We start from the raw sequence: 17,236 nt of genomic DNA, 5'->3' as shown, positions 1-17,236 counted from the left end.
CTACTCTACATTACTCCTATATGTGAGTGTGTGTGATTGTCTTTGTGTGTTGGCCCTGCCATTGACTGGTGACCAGTCCAGGTTGTACCTTACCTCTTGCCTGTAATCAGCTGGGATAGGCTCCAGCCCTCCGTGACCCTGCATGGATAAGTGGTATAGAAAATGGATGGATGGATCATTTGACCTTGAAATACTTTGGTTGCCCTCCTGTGTCAAAAATAGCCTGCCCATTGTTTTGGTATGAGGACAGTAATGAAATCTGATGTATGACTCAGTGAAGAGTGATGAAGACAGGAGATAAAAGACAGGCAGACAGAGAGGACTGACAGAGAAATGGATGAATGGATGTGGGAATAAAATATTGTACGTTGTTTAGTTTAATGGATTTGTGATGCCACTCACTGAGGATTGATGACAGCTTGTTGATGTCTGCTAATGGAGGGAGGAAAGCATAAAGAAGGGACCTGGGAAGACAGGATGGAGGGAGTAAAAGGAAAGGACTTACTATACTGTCCTTTAGAAACTTGGTGAAACTTACCGTGCAACAGCTGGAAACAAGAAATGTGACAAGAAAGGAGAAATACAAGTAGATCATGGAGAGAAATTCATGGTTAGAGAATGAGTGGTTTTAAGGGAGGGGTTGTACACACCCTGGACTGGTCGCCAGATAATCACAGACACACACAAACACTCACACCTAGGGGCAATGTAGACTAGCCAATTAACCTAATGTGCATGTTTTTGGGATTGTGGGGAGAAGCCGGAGGACGTGCAGAAAACCGCTCATGCAAACATGTAAATTCCACACATAAGGGCCCAGACTGGGACACTCATGTTGTGAGGCAGCAGTGCTAACCACTGCACCACTGTGCCGCCCCTGACTGTGACCACTGGATGCTAATACATTCACCCAAACACACAGGTGTTTGTGGTGGAGGAAAAGGTACCATGCCTCAGCATTAAAATGTCAGCTTTGGGGACTTGTTTGTTGTTTAGTGCATACATATTTGGGTCTGGCCTGATGGAAAACATGAGCTGAGAGTTTGAATCTCACTGAAGTCACAATCCTGGACAAATCTGATACAAACCAATGTCAGAGTGTTCTTAATATCTCATTTAAGAAAGCAACACTTTACTTTAAATGCACCAGCCCTTTCTTTGTTTGAAGATGTATGCGTTATATGTTTCATATTTGTAATAACCCGTGTGTGTGTGTGCGCGCGTATGTGTGTGTTTGTGGAGCAGGGGGGTCATAAAATGTGAAATGCTGTTGTACCTCTGTGTAACTCCATGATAAGTTGAGAGTGTGTGAGTGTGTTACACAATCCGTCTTCCCACCGTCTCCAGCTGTAATGTCAGTAATAAAGTTAATTGGCTCTTAGGTCCCCACAGCACAAAACATTTTGTTATTGTGTGTGTGTGTATGTGGTGTTTGCTGGTTTCAAATAATGCTGACACTTTGATTCACCGCCGGGGAAATCTTTATCTGGGAAGGAACAAGCTTGGCTTGTGATTTGTGTCTTTATTAGGAAGGGGTGTGTGTGCTTGTGTTGTCCCTCGCTCACTTTAAAGTCATATTTCAAAACTGACAGCTTGGATTTGCAACGCTAACTGCTCTAACTCGTGTGTGTAATGAAGCCATTCATTTGCACACACATTTTCTTTTACATAAATAAAGAACATATGTTACACACTCATATGCAGGACTGATTTAGTGCAGTTCTTTCATCGGTGACAGTAATTGACAGAGATGATAGAAGCAGTTGACTTGCAGTGACAACCACATTAAAGATATTTTAAATTGATAAAACTCTGATGGGAAATTGAAAGGTTTCTCTAATCTGCTGAAGCCCTGGCAAAAATGTTATAATCTAACAGAATAGTGAGAAGACAGCACTAAACATTCAGTTCCATGTAAAAACTACAGTGATAAATAAAACATTATGAGGGGAAAAAAAACAAGATTGCAAGAAAAAAATGTTTATTTGCTTGCTTTCATGTTTTGTTAAAAGATGATGCACAGTTTAAAACAATAACTGGGCTATGTTTAACAGTACACTGTTAACTCTTAAACAGGATGTATCTGGAGAACTGATTTTTACTGACTGGTAAATGTCAGATGAGGATGTTGCTGTGTGTTATCCTCACACTGTGATTTGGCTCTTAGTGTTTGTTCAGTAATTAATAAAAGTAATCACCACTGAATGAGGCCATGTGCCTTCAGTCTCTTCAGTTTGAATTGGAAGAAGTGCCAGTGTTGTTTGAAGTATGGCTGTGCTTCAGTTCACACACAATGATGAAGTAATTACAGAGAAATAAAACAAAGGAATCTAATTGCCAAGAGGCAGTGATGGTTTTTCACTTGGTATGAGTCTGCAGTTTGGGACGCACTGTAGCTGTGTGACTGTACCTGACTCTGACCTGGAAACAAGAGGGAGCCTAAAGATTTCACAGCTTCCGAATCTAAATGGCATCAGTGGGAAATTATAAAAGAAAAAAAAAAAAAACAAAAACAGATTGCAATTTTTTTATTTAATTGGCCATCATGACAAATATCAGCCCCTTGATAAGAGAAGTGAACATAAGCTAAAATTCTGTTGGTCCCTGCGGGGAAATGTGTAATGTGAGCACATTTTACAGCAGCTTAGAGGCGGGTCAAGAAAACAAATAAGAATTATCTGAATGAAAAAATAAAAATAACATTTTAGCAAGAAATTTGTTGGACCACCCGACCATTAGACCTACAGGAACTTTAATGACATTGCATTCTAAATACACAGACAGCTTTGCAGAAACAGCAGCTTCCACTCTTCTGGAAAGGCTTTCCACAAGATTTTGGAGTGTTTCTGTGGGAATGTTTGCCCATTCATGTAGTAGAGCGTTTGTAAGGTCAGACACTGATGTTGGACAAAAAGGCCTGGATCACACTCTCTGTTCCAGTTCATCCCAAAGGTGTTGGATGGGGTTGAGGTCAGGGTTTTGTGTGGGCCAGTCAAGTTCTTCCACACCAAACTCATCCAGCCATGTTAGTAAGGACTTTGCTTTGTGCACTGGGGCACAGTCATGCTGGAATAGAAAAGGGCATTCCCAATACTGTTGCCACAAATTTGGAAGCATATGTGTTGGTATGCTGAAGCCCCCCGTTCCTTCCCTTTCAGCCAACCTGAGAGCGCCATTTTACTCTAAGTCCCCTCTCTGCAGGGACCACATCATAGATGGTAGGGGAATTTGTGAGCCAATAAATGTGAAACCTAAAAAAAAAAAATAAAACACCAATGAGAGTAAGGGACAGGTATTTGTGGAATATGAATGCTAAGAGCCTTAATAAGAGCGTCTCTGTGGAATATTTAAGTCAGGAACAACAACAAGTAGGGCAGAAAAAAAATGCTGTTCACCATGTCTAGGACAAAAAACGTTTGCATGAACGACTATGTTCTCCTTGAAGGGATTGAGTAGGTGGAGGACACGGTTATCTGAGCGCAGGGTGCAGCTGTAGCTCCTCCAGATTGGCTCGCTCTGCAGGGTCTCTGGCCACACACATATTCAGCAAGATCTTGACCTCTGACAGAAATTGGGAGATCAAAGGTTTAAGTTGGTAGCGATCCAATGAGAAAAAAAAAAAAAGATCAGGTTTTGTCCGTGGTACTTGGCATGCACACATTGGTTGGACTTAGAGTAAAATGCTGCTCTGATTGGCTGAAAGGGGAAAGACTTGTAAAATAGAATTAATTTGTTCATCCTGTTCAACATATATTGCAACAGTACGAAGAAAATATATTAAATATTTTACTTCATTAATTTCATGAATCTTAAATAAATATATGGTTATTCTGAATTTGGTGCCAGCAACCTGTTTCAAGCAAGTTGGGACAGGAGCAGTAAAGGAAAAAGTTGTGTGCTGCTCAGAAAACACCTGTCTGGATCATTCCATATGTAAACAGGCTGAGTGGTAACAGGTGATGGCATCGATAGGCTCGGTTTTTCACAAGCAAGGATGTTGTGTTAGGTTCACCGCTTAAATAGCACCTGATGGTATAAAGAATATTATGTGCTGCCTCCTATACTTTGCGGATATGATGTGATTGTATTGATCTCTTCTGATCATGTGATTACAATCCTTTTAGTGTAATATCACTAAGAGTTCAAAAGCCATACAGATTGACTTTAACCTACTCACAATCACCTCCAACACAATCTTCATTTCTCATCTTCACATTTGTGTTTTCATTACAGCTAGGCTGTAATAGCCCAATCAGGGGTTCAATTAATATTTCTTCTCTTTTGCTTTCTTGATAAAGTATCACTTTGTTCACTCTTGTTCAGCCTTGTTTTTCATTTTAAAAAATCTATGTTTCTGTTTATTCACTTTCTACCACAGTTTCTCTCCTTTATTACCAGGGTATTCCTCCTTATTAGGTTTAAAATGCAACCCAGTGGTGCAAAACATTGGACTCAAGATTGTCTGGTTATATAAGTCTGTCCCTTACATAAGCCTGTAACGGATAGCCCATGGCTGGGACTCCAACTGTTTGTTTAACAAAGTGATATCTAACTTGAAAAGTTGCCGAGGAAAAGATAATCCCTGGCCTGAGCTTAGATATGGACCATACACATTTTTTCTCTCCATGTAGTCCATTAAATGCTCCCTGGAATATCATCCTTTTGGCCGGGTGATATCAGCCTGAGGAAGCATGACCTGGCTGACAGGAGCAGGCTTTTTGCCCCACAGCAGCCACTGTTTCCACCAACAGCCTTGTGTCCTGCTTTACATGTCCTTGAGAAACATGCTGAAGCGTTACTTGCTCCAGTTTCAGTGAGAGCCTCAGCTTAAGTCACTAAACTTGTAAAAAAGTGAGAGCGTGCCTTTCAAGTCGCACATGCATATTGTTTAGCAGACAAAATCTCTCACGCAGGCATAATGGTTACAGTGAATTTCTGGCCAACATAAAAATAATGAAGATGAGGGTTTTTTTCTTTCTTTCTTTCTCTCTGCTGGGGATGAAGAGAACAGAGGGAGGAAAGAGCCCATGGGCAAAAGCAACAAAACACGCAACAACAGCCCAATGTAGGCTAGCATCTGTGTGTGTGTGTTTGTGTGTAAGCTTCCAAGGCAGATTTTGAGCAGGGCGAACTACAGCTGTGCCTAATGCACATTAAATGAAATAAAAGTTTTTTGCGGTTTTTGTTCTTCTAACTCGTCTGTCTTTTGTGTTGGAGCATGACTTAGCTCAGTTCTTCTTTGAAGCCCAAACTTGACCTATCAGTGTTGTGCATCTCCATAAAGGGCCCCATAAATCATTGAAGGTGTCCGTAATGTGCCTGCAGGTAATTAATTGCTATGGTCTTTGAGCCAAGCTGAGCAGAGTGCACAGGGATGAGACAGGAATAAAATACACTGGCTTTTTGCTCTGCCTCTTTGTGCCGCCACTCTTTTTCATCCTTGATCTGTTCCATTTCACTGTTTCTTTAGTTACTGCTACACTTTCATATTGTACATGCTTTTTTATTGTACAGACCAAATCACAGTGAAGGGATTCATGTTAGCATGGGCTAGATATTTTACATGAAGCTTTAGTTTTGGGAGCAGAAAGGGAGGTGGAGTCTTGCTCAGTGACACCACAGGGTGAATGATTGCTGTTACTAAGACAGTCTAGCAGCGCACTAAACCCTGACCAATTCCTCAAGATTCTCCACTTGGTGGCTCATTTTAGGACAACTAAAAGAAACATCTGCTGCAGGTTAGGAGCCGTGAGCAGAACAGATGGACAGTTTTCTGGCGTCTTGACTGGAAGCTTCCATTTAAATTAAATCTTGTTCTAGTGACAAAGCCTGAAACAACAGATCAATAGAGTCAGGGTGAAACTTGAATTTCTGGGTTCTGTTTTAGTAGTAAGAAAAGATCATCCAAGATCCCACAAACAATAGTAACAAAGCAAATTACTAAAAATCTAGCCTTTGAGAAGAAACCTAGCATTGTGGCTTGTTTCTCACTTCACAAGATAAGATCTTTAAAAAAAAAGTTAATGTTGTTCATTGCTATAAGGGTCCTGTTCACTGTAGTTTACTAGTCTTAACATGAATGCTGTAGACGTATTAGACATCAGAGATTTCAGTAAAAAAATAGGATGTCATCAGAGCTTTAGTATGCTCATGGAAAAATTGTTGTTTAATGTAAAGCAGTTTCAGGTTCTAATAGCAGCTGTTGTAGCGGATGCCAGTTTGTCCTAGATATTGCACATTAAACCCCAGGAACACGCTTCATTTTTTTTTTCCTCAGAAAGACCATTGAGTGAGAGATTGAAGTCAGTTACAGAAGATGGTGTAACAGAGGTTGGCCCAGCGTGACATCAGGACTTGGGCTCTCTGTTGACATTAAAATGCACATGGTGTTAGTGTGCATTTGATAGCCAAGCACATATTTGAGCTTTGTATGTGGCTGACTCAGTGGGAAGCTACAACAAAAAGCAGGTGGCAAGGTGTGAATTGCCCCATAACTATGCTTACCTTAGTGTTCCAATCCCATCCCATTGCCCTTGCAAATGGTGATAAATGAGTGTGCTAGGGCTAGAGGCTAACTGTGTACCAGGCTAATCACTAACACACCCTAATTAGTTGTTGCCAAACTTGTAGCTCATGTGATTCCAGATCACTGATTTTGTGTGTGTGTGTGTTGGTGGATATGGATTGGTGCAGTGCAGGTGTGCAGCTATGTGAGCACTCATGTTTGATTAAATGTATGTAGCTTGATTGTGGCGTACCACAGGGAGACTGAGGTTTTAATTGGCTCTGTGTGTGTGTGTGTGTGTGTGTGTGTGTGTGTGTGTGTGTTAAATTTCCTCATGGAGAATCACAGTGCTTAAATAACACAATCAAAGAACCCTTGCTGTGGATCAGCCTGCCTCGACAGGATACCATTTACAAGCATGCACACACAGACACACTCACAAGAGAGCAGACAATGTATATCATAGATGTCCCCAGAACCATATGGCGTATCCTGATCTTTAACTCAATAATGTGTAGATGAGGTGAGGGAAATTTGTACGATCTATATGTGTGTGTGTAATCATGTTTTGCTCATATTGGGGGCCCATAAATGTGGTCACATTGTGTGGACTTGGCTTCCAGTCATGGTAACAGTTATGTTTTGGCTAAGTCTCCAGAAAAGGAACCTTAGTTAGTGTAATGTCCTCTAAGGTGATGGAAATAGCTGCACCTGTGTGTGTTTGACATTTGCACTTACTCTCACCTTATGACATTATAGCCAGCGATACAAAGGCAGATGATCCAGGTCAGATGAGAGTGGCAGATGATGAGGTGATCATATGCACAAGAGTGTATTTCGGTGTCTGCATGTGTGTCTCATCGCTGCTGACTTAACAATTGCCATGTAGAATTATGTGAGGTGACTTATTTGGGTATCTGGGACAGCCATTCAGATCTCTTGCCCGCTGGCTAACACACAAACACACACACCCACACATTCACACCACAACTTCACTCAACTTTCCTTTCATCAGCCCTCCCTCCTTTTCCTTTTTTCCTTATCGCTCCTGTCCCCGTCATACACTGCAACACTCTGGACGTTACCTGGCGGAGATGTATGTGTGAACGCAGAAGTCCGAATCAGATGGCCCAGACATTAAGCTGACTTTACCCTGCCAGCTCCTACTAGATATACTCTGTATACAGACCAACCGAGCCTGTTATGAATAGAGCAGGTCACTGTCCAGAGAATTCACAGCAGTGGATTGTGTATGTTGATGATATCCCACGGAGTGTAGTTGCTTCATACTTGTTTCTGCTTGCCTGTATTGCTTTCCACTCTGCCACTGATATTACAGTTTGTAAAATATTATATTTTCCATAGCTGAGAACATATGTGACACCTACAAGCTGCTGTTGTGTGCTACATGTGTATATGGGCTGAGTGTGTGCGCCTGATTCTGTGGACACTGTGTGGAGTTCATATGAGAATACTCCTTCTGTCTCTTGCTGTCCTTTCTCACCTCTGTGATGTCACATCTAAACATGAGCCATCCGAGTACAGCTAACTCTCCAGTGATACAAGCACTCTCCTTCTGTCTGTTAGCATTAAAATTAATTTAAGTTATTCCTCACCATTTCACAGCTTTCTGACAGCAGAGACAGTCAAATACATGAAAAAAATGATGTGACTAATATTCTGACAAGCTAACAGAATTTGTTAGAATCTCTTAGTTTAGTGTGTAGGTGCTCTCACATTTCTAAGCCTCTTTTCTTTTCACCAGGTTGAACCTCTACATGTTTATCGATGGATGTTTTGAGGGTATTCTCATATATTACTGCTGACACAGTGCTGGATATAAGAGACTCGGAGAGCAACCCATTACAAATCCTGAGTATATTTTTTATAAGGAACTGTTATTTATGAGAAAGGCGAAAATGCAAAATGAGGGATGCACATCAAAATGAATATCAAAAAATATTTATTAAGAAAAACGAGTGGCTTATCCTAATAGAACCTTTGGAGGTTAATAATACCTTTGCGTTGAATATTGAGTGAATTGTTAGTAATGGCATTAGTAGTGAGGTACAAATAATGCTATTAGGAATTTTGCTTTCTGAGAAATTGTGAATAATTAAACATGCATGGGGTTACACTGACTCAGGAACATTTTTGCTCTTCCTGACAAATGAACATAACAGCATAACCTTCAAAAAAAGTAGACGTTACAAACCAGCTCAACCATCTTTTTTCATTGATTCATTGATTGAGACTTAAGGCCTACTTGAAACTTACTGTAAACAACTTGCCCATAAACAGCTCTGCTGTGAAGAGACAGTTTGCTTGCACTTAAGCAAATCTTCAGGAGCCTTTTAAGTCTGTGCTGCTGTCATTCTGTCTTTATGCCTTTTTACTCTGCCTGTCTCATTTCTTTGTCACTTCTCTTATGTTATACACATTTTGTAATTTTTTCCTGATTTCATGACATCCTTGCTTTCTCTTTCTCTCCACACGTTGGCATACTCCATGTAGAGTTGTTGTTAGCCCAGATATAAATGCTTCTCCTTGCTCGCCCAGCCCCGTTATATAACACCATCACACTGCCCGAACTCCAGCTTACCTCACAGTGATGGCACCCCTGGATGTGGATTTCTGTTTTTCTGTGTACGTACAAGCATGCCTCAGGGTGTGTGTGAAACCATGCAGTGATATCTCCATTGCACAACTTTTCACTCCACGTTTTCCTGAGTGTCGTAGCCGTAGCCCCTGTGTGACCATTCACGCAGCGGTTGTGTATGTCCTTAATCCTATTTGTATGTATGTATGTATGTCAGCGAAAATTTCGTGCTTACATGTGTGCTTGTGCCAACGTGCTTTAGCTGTGAACATTTTTGCAAACCTAATAATGCACTACATTTATTTATTAACACGTACAGCAAAGCGGCACTACATACTCAAAGCCCAAGCAGATAATGAAATAAAATATTAATTAAGGACTACTGCCCTAGAAACAAGCATCCACTGAATCTCTTTCACATCCAGAGGCAATGTTCTGTACCTGACCTCTAACCTTCTTGTAGAAGTAAATATACAAATTCCCTCAGAGCATCAACAGAGTGTTCTCCATCATCAGTCCAAGCAAATGTTATGTTGCCAAGATTCATTAAATCCACACCAAAGCCACCGCATCTTATCAAAAATGTATGATGTTATGATGCTTCATAACCGGAAAACAAAGCAATTTTTGCTTAATTCCTACAAATACTATTTTTGGAGATACTGGACTAGAGAATCAAGAATGAGGGCGTTGAACCAGTTATGCCACACACAATATCTACAAAACTCTTGCAAAAAAATATGCAAGTGCATGAACTTTCATGCATATGTGTGTATATGGGCATGTGTGCCCTTGCAAGCTACATGTGTGTCTCTATCTTTTTAAACAGGGTCCTCGCCAGCAGGATGTGTCTTAGTGCCTTAGTCTCCACCGTTGCCCACTCTCCTAAACAGATCAGGTACATGAATCCCATCTGACACACACACACACACAGAAAGAGGGAGATGGAGGGAGAGACAGAGAGAGAGAGAGAGTGAAAGCAAGTTGTGAAAGTGAAATGAGTATCATGTAGCATCTCTTTGTCTGTTTTTGTATCTTTTACTTTCAGTGGAGCTTTGGAAAATAATTAAAGGGCACCAGGAAGCTCATGGGAGGACATCAGTAGCTGTTATTAGTGTATAGACAACTAATGCAGAATAAATGAGTGATATGTAATGATTACCAATATATACCAAGATGGATTCTCATGAACTGTTAAAAATCTTATTTGCTGCCTTGTCGTGTTAACAGTTGGATTAAAATGGTACAGAATCAGATTTTTCACTGTTTAGATAGCAATGAAGGGATAAGGGCTGTGTCACACAAGTGGAAAAATCTGATTTGGCCAGTCACTGCAAATCCTGCTGGTGTAGAGATGAGTTTCATTACAGATTCCCTTTGGCATTTTTAACATGGATGACATGTCTGATTCACTAGCAATCACCTTTCATGGGAAATTTCTAAAAAATGTGAGAGGGTGAGACAAACCACAGGACTTTCGGAAGGATAGATAACATGACCTAAACTGTCACATGCAAGGGAAGGTGTCACTTCAAATTTTTGTTGCTCGGGACGTGTGTGAAAGTTTCTGGGTTTTTTTTTTGTTTTTTTTTTTTTTGGTGCTTTCAAAAGTACTGTCAGTGTGTGACTGACTGATAATAGCATCGTCATTACAACCTTTATCTCTTTCTGCATCTCTACAGCCTGGTGTTACAAAGCTATCACTCCCCATCACGTCACATACGCACACTTCCTACTTCGCCTCTGCATCTGTCAGAGTGATCACAGTTGTTGCAGTATGATGCTAGCTGGACACAGTGATGTGAAGACAAAATGAAACATTTGACTGAAGCTGGAAATATGCTTGAGCCAGCATACACCAGTCTCTTTCATAGGCGTGTTTCTTTGATACTTGCAGGGACTGAATCTGAATCAGAATCAGCCTCAGGATACTTTATTGATCCCTGGGGAAAACTGGACTGGAGACTTAACTAGGAAGCAATGTCATTTTAATAGATCAAGACATAAAGAAAATCAAAAAACACACAACCCTGAATTCATTTTAACTTATTGGCAATCATGGCTATGACAGTGACGGGCTATATATTAAGTGAACAAGAATTTAGCTTACTATGCTCTACTAAACCATCACTGGTGGCAGTACTATGATAAAATGTACACCAGAAAGAAAGAAAGAGAAAAAGAAAACATTCTGACAACAAACCAATTATCTTCCTTAACGTGCAGGTTTACTTGGAGGGGTGTGCATGTAATTTGTTTCCAAAGATGGCCCCATAGAGTGATAAACTGTTGGGACAGAATTATGTGTGCGCTGGACTGGGCTGTCATGATGAAGAACTAGAATGTAAAGTCAATTTACATTTCAAATGGTCACAACCTCTGGGTAGTGGAGGGAAGAAAAAGATCTTACAAACGGTGATCACACTTATCCTTCAAGTCAGGTTGAGGAGCAATGAAGAGTGAAACCATTATCTCTTAGAACTGAAAGGAACCAGTTGAAGTTGGCTGGGCATCTAAATGGGTTATGACAGTAGGTCAGACCCAGAGAGTCTTGGCAGATTTACATCTCCCATGTAACCAGGGAATGCCTCAGAACACCCACAAGAAAGAGACATATAAATGAGCTACTCTTCATAGCCTGATTTGTCTGTGACTTGATGGATGGACAAATGGATTGGTCCACATTGTTCTGTAGGGGCCTGTGTAGGAGACACAGCATCTCTTAGTTACATAGGAATGTATTTATGTGACCATGCTTTAGTAAGATGACAAACATCTTTGACTTAGACATGAATGTATGAGTACACTGACAGGTGACTAAGAAAAGGTTCAGTTTACCATAAAGCTGATTTGAAACCACTTAACTGGAGTGGAAAGGAAATTAAATGAAACAATACCAATTTTGTTGCCCCTTGGAAGTTGTTTTTCATTCTGTGTAAGAGTAAATTGCTTCTTCTGAGGGGAAGAAAATGACTCCTTTAATCTACAGCCACTATTACTTTTATCATCCGAAAATGTATTTCCAATTGTCCATTAGGAGGACACCCTAAAGGACAATTGGTGCAAATGCATATTATCACTGGTACTATTATCCTTTTAAACCTTAAAATTAAATGCAAGTTGTGTAAAACAGTTAAAAAATGAAACAATGGTCTCATAGAAGAGGTGGAGAACAGGGGGAAATGTCCTCCTGGTGGGCAAACTCTCGTAATGAAGGGAGAAGTACTGAACGAGAAAAGACACAGACCAAGAAAGAGAGATTAAAGATCAAGAAAAAGAAAGTAAAAAACGTTGCTCAGGACTATAGGTGTCATTTCTGGTGAACATTGCTACTTTCCGAGGCCCAAGTGGCCTCCTTGCCTTTCCCACCTCCCTCCTAATATTGAGGGGAAATGAGCTTCACAGTGTCTGCTGAAACTTACCCCTTCAGACATGTTGGTGATATTGGAAAAAGAAGATAAAAGCTGGAAAGTGCAGTGGTGTGTCTGAGAGACTCCTGAAGTACTGAAATACTGAGAACTACAAATGTGGCAAGAGTGAAGATGAATAGCAGCATGACAGAGAAATAAAGTAGGACAGAGGAGGAATAGAAAGAGAAGATTTTCTCATGCTCCACCTACGGTCTTCAGTACTCGCTGTCCAGTATTATTATTATCACTTCCAGGTGGGTAGTGCCATAACACCCTTAATAAGACAAACAGGAAACCACAACAGCTGAATACTGCAGCCACTAGAACAGTATCTGAATGTGGTTCCTCTCATGGCTGCTAAATTCTGTTTCAATTAGTGCAACCCAGTCCAGGGTTAGAATTTAGTCTACAAAAAAAAAACAAAAAAAAAAACACCTGCTTTGTTTTGGTGTTCAAAAACTAAAAAGAAGAGACAGAAATAGTGTGACATTGTTAAACACTACAAAATCTCTTAGACAGGACATTATCATGGATGGTGGGGCAAATACCACCAGAGACCATGGCTCATATCCCATCTCCTTCCAAAAGTCATGTGGGTCATTTTGGAAGACACTGACAGATGGCCTACTTTGTTGTGAAGGCATAGGGACACAAACTGTGAAAAATGTAATACTATCTGATATTTCCCTGACCTGCCTTATCACTCTATTTTTAACAGTTCCCTCTCTTTCTGCTTGCAGTTTCCTTTATTCTTTCATTTTCACACTGTGTTATGTAATCAGGGTTTCATCATTATAATGATGATCCGAATTGTCATATTTCAGACGCTTTAACATTCTACATTAGACTTGTGAGCAGAAACTGGTACGAGAGAAAGTTCTAAAACATCTCCCTCATTACAGCTTTATGAGCCAGGACCAGTGTCCCATCTGCCAGTTACTAAATCAATGTGAAATTCTGGCATCTATAATTCATTTAGTCTAGAGAAGCTGTGATCAAGACAAGGTCAAATGTCCATACTTCAGCTGCTCGTATAGATTGGAACAGCAGAAAGAAATTAGACCTGAAAATTCACACAGGTGTGGTGCCAGGAGCTGCTGTCCTGTAACATAAATCATTATAAAGCACTTTGTCTTTCCTCTGGCTGAGCCGTGACTCACTCCTCAGGTTTAATTTAAGAGGGTTATCCTCCCTGAATGTGCTGTTGTATCCAAACACTGTCGTTGAAAAAACAAAACAAAACAAAACAAAACAAAAAAAAACTCAAGTACTTTAACTACAAATAAACATTTTTCTTAAATATTTTTGTGAGCAACTTTATACTTCTTCTCCACTACATCTCAGAAGCAAATGTTGTACTTTTTGTTCCACATTTATCTGACAACTGCTGTCAATAATTACTTTATAGATTACAAACAACAAAGCAGTCATGTCAAGATAAGTGCTAATATTCGCCCAAAAGCATTGTTTATAATGCTAAAATACTGACAGGGACCATTTTACTGCAGAGTGAATAGTTTTACTTTAGTGGATATTAGTAGACCTCTTTCAGCCTTTCAAGAAATCATCTTACAAATACTCTTCTATAGCATATCCTAGAGTAAGACGATTTTTGGAAAAAGTAAAAATCATGTCCAAAATCCCCAAAAATAGTCCTCGTAAAAAATGGAAGATGGGATGAAAGCCTCGGCTGGGTGCAGCTTGTCTCATTTTAGTTATAAAAAGTATGATTTACAGGGTCTGCAGGGAGATTTTTCGTCTGACTGAATGAGAGGAACCACATGGGACCACCTTTCATGAAGTCTCAGCTTTCTCATCTGGATTGTGTTCCACTTTAGCACATCCTTCCTTTCGTTCCTCTCTCACCATAACTGAGCTCTCCGGTGAAGTCTTTTAGATGCACAGGGGAAAAAAAAAAGCCCCCTCTGCTCCTGTGTGTGAGAGCAGTTCGTTGAAGGAAGGGAACAGGGTAATTAGAAGTGGATTGGCTCTCTCAGCTGGGACAGTCCTGCCAACTTCTTCTCCTTTTGTCATTGTAGCTGAGTAGCAAAAGTTTTGAGCAGCGTAAGCAGCATAGAGGCCATCAATACAGCCTCAAATGATATTGCTTTTTAGGATTTTACAAGATTACGATGCCCTATTTTCATACATTCGAGCCCATTATATTGTACAGAGACAGAGACAGGCCTGGGTGAAAAGAGGAATAATTTCTGTAAAATGCAGAAACCAAACTGAGAAGAAGTAAAGTATCTTTCGTTATCTAAGTCTTTGCTGCAGAATTGTTTGTTTGCATTAGGCAATACTTGGAGTACAGGATTGCTGTTCATACAGTATGTGATGCAAATCCTCCTGCTTTCCTGCTCAGCTCTGTATGCTTTCAAACATTTTGCACCAAAGTGTGTCATGTCTGAAGTCCATCGAGCTAAAGGGAAGGATTTCTGCTGCTTTGGCATTGCTGTAAAGTAGGACTTTTTTAGCAATGGAAATATTAATAAACATGCTGAAAATTCAATGTGAATTGTAGTAAGACTACATTTATGAGCTCACACATTTATTATGAAATACAACTCAAGCATCAAAATATAATAATGCACTCAGCATCAGAGCAGAAGTTTTACTGTACTGAAATAAATGAAGGAATGAGTCTACCAGTCACCACAAAGGCACCAGCGCTGCAGGGGAGACAGAGAACAAAGCTGAACAGAGGGCCTACCAATATAATCTCAGCCCCCAGGGTGCCTGTCAATCAGGCAATCAGGCTGGAAAAAATTAAATTAAAAATAAAGTAAAAGGTATTGTAAGCCAGTGAAGTTGCACAGTTGTTTGTTAACCCCATTTTCTGTGGGGTACTCCTCCTTGACTGCATTACTCAAGACAGAATGGCTGCATGTGCTATGACAGAAAAGACAAGACAAAATATATGTACCCTTGATAAGATGGAGATGTGACTCAAATCTGTTTGCCATCATATGGGAGATCTCACTTGGGACATTTTAATAGTGTGCATATCTTTAATTTGCCACAGGCTGGAAGAGTAGCCTTACTGTATTTTCTTTTTCCACATTTGTTTTGCTTTGGCTCAGAAATAGCCATTTAGATTATGCAAACAGACCGTATAACACACTATTTATTCTATAGAACAGGAAATGTGCACAAACACACTCATGTGCTAGACAGCCAAAGGCTAAAGTAAAGCAGACAGGCTGCTATACATATTCACAGTAAACAATGTTAGGATGTGAAACAATCTTCTATCTGATGACGTCTTGCCCTGAACCTCGCTCTCGGGACAGATATGTTTAATGTTGGTTATGTATGCGTGTGTTTGTTAGCAGTGTCTGTGATCTGCCTTAACTTAAGAGTTGGAAAGAGGACAGGGTAAGCACATAGCCAGTAGCTACAGTATGTCAGCATTAATAACACCACAGAGGAAGCAAGAGAGGGAAACATATATTCACAGATGCACACTCTGCAGGGCTCTGTGTGTGTGTGTGTGTGTGTGTGTGAGAGAGAGAGAGAGAGAGGACTGGAGATAATCAACCCTCATAAGGTTCAGTAGAGGATGAGCGCTGACCCTGTTTCACCTGGCCTTCTCTCTTCAGCCCCCCCAAACTCTGTCTCAGAATAGCTTACACAGGTCTTTTGTAACACTTGAGGGATACTTGCTCCCATGCTGGATCTCAGGTCCCTGTCACTTAGCCAACACTTTGCTCCTGCTCTGAATTTTTTATCAGCAACAAATTTTCTGTGGAACCAAGCAAATGCTGGCTCACAGTTTCCGCTAAGGTTTGGAGGCTGAGTGTTCATTTGCAACATCAGCCCTGAGAAATCTGATGTTGGTATGTACAGTGTGGGTTTGTGTGAGTGTCACCGCATTTTTTTTGTTTGTTTTTTTTTTTTGCTTTGGCATCTTTTGGAAATATTTCTCTCTCCTTCTCATCTTCCTCCTGTCTTATCCTGTTTTCGTTTTCAGAGGTTGAGCACACACATGCAGCGGCTACAAGTGGGAGTGATGTGAGCAATTTTGCCACATGACATCTTTTAGTGTTTGATTCGATGAATATTATTATTGTGGGAGACACAATGTTTCCTTTCTTCGGAATCTTAATTCTTGATCTTTTATGTCTCTGTGTTCTGTGAGATGGAGTTGACAAGCTCCCCTTTTCTTATTTTTATTTTATTGACATTAGCTGTTGACAATTAACTCTTTTTACAACAATGGCCATTTCTACTGCTGACTTCATATTAAAAGCTTTTGACTTTTTTTTTTTTTTTTTTTTTTTTAGTGTATTTGCCATGGAGGTCGGTGCTGCTTTAATTTACCACTTTATTCAGGGTATTAGTTTTGACTGGGGGGTAATGGATCAGCATCTCATAGGGACAGAGGGAACTAACTACTTCACCATTGAGAGGTATATGAAGGCCATCTAATGCTCAACTCAAAATTCAATATCTCAACTCAAACCACAGTATCATCCACCAGTGAATGTAACTGTAACTCCTTGTCCGTGTTCTTCCTCAGTCATATCAGTTCACATCGAATCCTCTGTGTGACTCTCATTTAAAAACATGTTTGTCATATTGCCCCATTCCCTTTCCTCTTTCCTCATCTCATTTCTTCTCTGCGTAAAATTCTCATCCTTTTTCTTTTCCCTGTAACCTTGCTTTCCTTTTACATTCATCCACTTTCCTCTCCCTCTCTCTCTGTCTCCCTCTCTTTCT

The sequence above is a fragment of the Scatophagus argus genome, chromosome 16 (genome assembly GCF_020382885.2).
Source record: "Scatophagus argus isolate fScaArg1 chromosome 16, fScaArg1.pri, whole genome shotgun sequence".
NCBI lineage: Eukaryota > Metazoa > Chordata > Actinopteri > Scatophagidae > Scatophagus > Scatophagus argus.
The sequence above is the reverse complement of the archived record's forward strand: the minus strand, read 5'-3'. Positions refer to the sequence as shown.